Source organism: Crocuta crocuta, unplaced genomic scaffold, assembly GCF_008692635.1.
Source record: "Crocuta crocuta isolate KB4526 unplaced genomic scaffold, BGI_CrCroc_1.0 scaffold138, whole genome shotgun sequence".
Classification (NCBI taxonomy): Eukaryota; Metazoa; Chordata; class Mammalia; order Carnivora; family Hyaenidae; genus Crocuta; species Crocuta crocuta.
Window position 1 is genome coordinate 102,594 of NW_027532585.1, and position 4,319 is coordinate 106,912.

Below are 4,319 nucleotides of genomic sequence, written 5' to 3' on the forward strand. Positions count from 1 at the left end.
CGCCGCCACGGAGGGGAGGGCTGAGGCTGCCCTGGAGGAGGCGCACCTTAGACATTACAGTCTGAAAAGACTATCATGGAAAGGCATTAAGGCAAAGGCACAGATCCTGTCTTGCCCACTGATACCACAAGGTGAACAGAGGCCACCGTCTGTCCCCAGAGCCATTTTCCCCTACGCCTTGTTTCTTCCACCCCCCTGGGACATCCCAGGCCAGAAGGCACAAGAAGTGCCTTGAGGCCATGGGGGGAAAAGGGAGAGAGAGAGAAATCAAACGACCACAGTCTCTATATAAAGATACACACTGTAATTAGTGAGCCCCTATTTCAAAGCTGCTTTCGGACAAAGCGATCCCACATCCCAGTGGGGGGCTCTCACCCAGCAAGGCCAGAAAGTTGTTTTCCACCAACACCATGGCATCTGGTCCCAGGACACCCGTTGCCGCTGGCATGGGTGGTGACAGAGGCCGGGTGGCCCTGGGAAGTATTCCCTGAGCCGGCTGCTCTGGCCCCAAATTGATGGCCCCTGGTGATAGCCCTCGACGCATCTCTCTCTGCTTTCACAGACTAGAGGGGCTCTAGGCCAGCCTGCAGCAAAGGACCCCTTCCGTGCTCTCTCCATGTCTCCCTCGGACCAGTCACCTAGCCCAATGCGACACAAAGCAGGCTCCGGGGACCAGCGGCCCTGCCAGCCTTGCGGCCCCTGGGCCCCGGGCACACACTGGCAGGCAACCTGCGGGAACCTTCCCAGCGATTTGACCAGGTAACCTTCCGTCTGGCACGTCTAAACATTTTACATTGAGGCTTATGTTTTGTGTCCTTTTTACAACATTTTTGTCGTCATTCATTTTTTAGCATATTTTCATTGACCCATAATGGATAGGGAATTAAAGGAAAAGAAATCTGTTCCTTTGCCACAGATGGTCTAAGACACACTGATCTGTCCCCTCACCGGTCACTCCCTATCACAGCTCACTCAGTGGGATTCACAGCACCACCCACTCGGCGGTTTAAAAAGAAACCACTGCCTGCAAAACGGCCCGTCATTCACCCAAGAAAGGGCCTGTGCGCCCCACTCCCAACCCACATGCACAGAGGTGCACACAAACACACCTGCACTTACACACTCATACCCATGAGCACGCACACACATATGCACAGTCAGACACATTCATAGACTCTGTCTCTCACACAAACATATATGCACATATACTCTCACACCCACTCACACATGCACATACATACATACACCCTCCCACACACACTCACATATATACACTCTATTACACACATACACACACACATACACAAATTCACACACCCATATTCACATACATTCAGATATAGATTCCGTCTCTCACACAAACATATACGCACATATACTCACACCCACTCACACACGCACATACATGCACACATATACATACTCTCACGTGCATATACACATATGTACACAGGCTCACATACACAGATGCACATACCCACACTCACACACACACTCATACACACACACAGAGACACACACACCCACACACCTCCGTCCCTGTGAGGAAGGGTTGTAGCTGCTTCCCAGGCTCTGGGTGGTAGTAACAGCTGTGACCCTTTCAAGCGTCTGTGGCTCTCAGAGCTGCGTGTCCACAAGTTTTCGTGGTGGCACCAGAGCACCTGTTCAGACTGTTTGCTGGGTCCCTGCCATGGCTGTGTGTCCCCACCAGGGACCTCAGTACTGCGACTCGATACCGCTGGGCCCCAGGATGTGGAGGGGACCAGCCTACCTCTACCAAGCTTTCCTTCTGAGAAGTGGGAGCCCCATCGATGAACCAAGGGCCCCTCTGTGTCCTAGCTACCGGGCTCTGAGCCACCTTACTTCGGGGCTGGGATCCACTCTTTTTTTTGCACAGCATGATTTTCTCAGGTCAGAAGATCTGCACCTACCAGATCACGAAAACTAATTCAACAAATTCACGGTAGCATCAACTGATTATTTTTGCTTTTAAAGCCCTTTCATATAGTGCCTTACTTACATTCCCCCTTCCTCCCTAAGGATGAGGAAAATCAGTTATTGTTCCCATATTATATTTACGGAAACAGAAGCTCGCAGACCTTAAATGACTTCTCCATAGACATTACATTTTCTTAATAGAGAGTATAAATAATGGGAAAATCTGGGCAAATCTACAACTTTTCTTCTTTTTTCAAAAATGTTTATTTTGGAGAAAGAGAGAGAGTATGGGCAAGCAGGGGAGGGGCAGAGAGAGGGGGAGACAGAGAATCCGAAGCAGGCTTCACCCTGACGGCAGAGCCCAATGCAGGGCTCGAACTCAAGAACCGTGAGATCATGACCCGAGCCGAAGTCGGACGCTGAACTGGCCGAGACACCCGGGTGCCCCTACGACTTTTCTTCTTAATATTGGCCCCAGACGTATCTGCCACCCTCCCAGGTCTCCAGGTAGCTGCAGTTAATTGGTCCCAAAGTGCTCTGAAGGGAGATATAAATAAGGGGATAGGGGCATCGCTTCTGACCACAGAACCTGGCGAACATCACCCAGAGACAGCTGTCAACAAAACACATCTGGGCTTCCTCAGGCCAGCTTCCCAGGAAAGACCAAAGAGAGGTTTAACTCCAAAAGGCCAGCAACCCCCAGGGCACGTGAAGTTTCAGAGACTTTCTCCATCGCCAGGGTCCGGTAACTCACTTCCTCTTTTTGACTTCCCAAAGTAGGCACGGGAGAACGTGCCTGCATCAGGGGTAAAAATGACCATGGGGTTTTCCAGGTCCCGCGAGAACCAGCTACGTTCCCACAGAAGCTAGAGAAAAAGGCTCCAGGCACTGGCGCACCGCAAGAAAAGGACACTGGCCTGGGCGCTAGAAGGCCCAGGTCCCATCCCATCTTCTGGGGGGCCTCCCTTTCCCCATCTGTAAAATGGGGCCAACTGCCTCTAGAATGAGCTGCAAAGTCATCCAGTCCTGCTCCAACATTCTGTAATCTAATCTCTGTCTCTCCCTCTCACGCCAACATGCTACGGCAAGATAAAGAACGTGTGGAATTTGAGCCTGGGCGCACGTCTCTCCGAACTCTGCAGATGAGTAAACAGAAAGGAGAAAAAGTGGGAGGAAAGACCACAATGAAGAGCCCAACGGACAAGCCTTAATTGTGAAGCTTAGATGAAAAAACAACCAGTGGCCCCCCTCCCCTTGCCATCACTGAGTGGACCCGCATCAGCAGCAGGAAAATGAAATAGAGCAGAAGCAATGATCGTAAGGAACATCAACTAATTGGTCAAAGATGGGCAGAATGTGAAACCAGAGAAGCAGCATTTGGCTTCTCAAGCTGCTATTTCAGAACGAGGAATGCAAAAGTCTCTAAGACCAGCAGGGCTCAGGATCAGAGTCCTGCTCCATGTAAAAGGTTGTCCATCAAACAAGAGGGGGCTGGCACCGCCCCCGGTCTTTATGGGCCCCGGCTGGCTCATCTGCTCAGATCTCAGCTGCCACCAGCCAGCTGTCTTCCTTCCACAGGGGTCACCCGAGGCGGAGAATTCCCAGAGGTGGACCCCAGGTGGCTCAGTCTCTAAGTGATATTAGACGATGGAGGGCTGGAGGCGTCCAGGCCACTCAGCCTGGGGGGAAATGGCAAAGAGCGCGGGCTGTGGTGTCAGAGCAGAGTGTGTGTGATGCTCGGCACGGGAGTTACGTGCTGTGCGACCTTAGCCATGTCACCTCGCTCCTCGAAGTCTTATCCCCTTGTCCATAAAATGTGATGACAATAAACCTGCCTCGATGTGATTCGGATGCTGAGTTTATGAACTACTGTATATGAAGAGCTTGGCCAAGTCATGGCCGTACTGTTTAAAAAGAAAAAGAAAAGGAGGGGTAAAGGTGCTGCCCAGGGGGCAAGTGCGGACAGGCGTGAGCATTGCACACCTCAGCGGTACAACAGAGCAGTAAAGGGAAAGGTGATGGGGTCTACAAGCCAGTCTCCCGACCTCGGCAAATCTGTTTATGTCTTCACGGGGCCATCACGGCCACTGCTATAGAGGCAGAGATCAAGGGGAAGTTGCACGACAGGCCGATGTTTCTGGCTTTGATGTTCACCTGTGCACCCCAGCGTATAAGGCAGATAATATGTATATCATGACCAGGTGGGGCTTATTCCAGGAAAGATTGATAAGATTTACCAAGAGGAAACTCATCAATCTAATACTAAGAAAACCCAAGTGACTACCCCAATAGTTGCAAAAAGATGTGACAAAACTGAAAACAGCCGTTTGTGATAAAAACACTCAGCAAACTAGAAAGAGAAGAGAACTTCCTTGACCTGA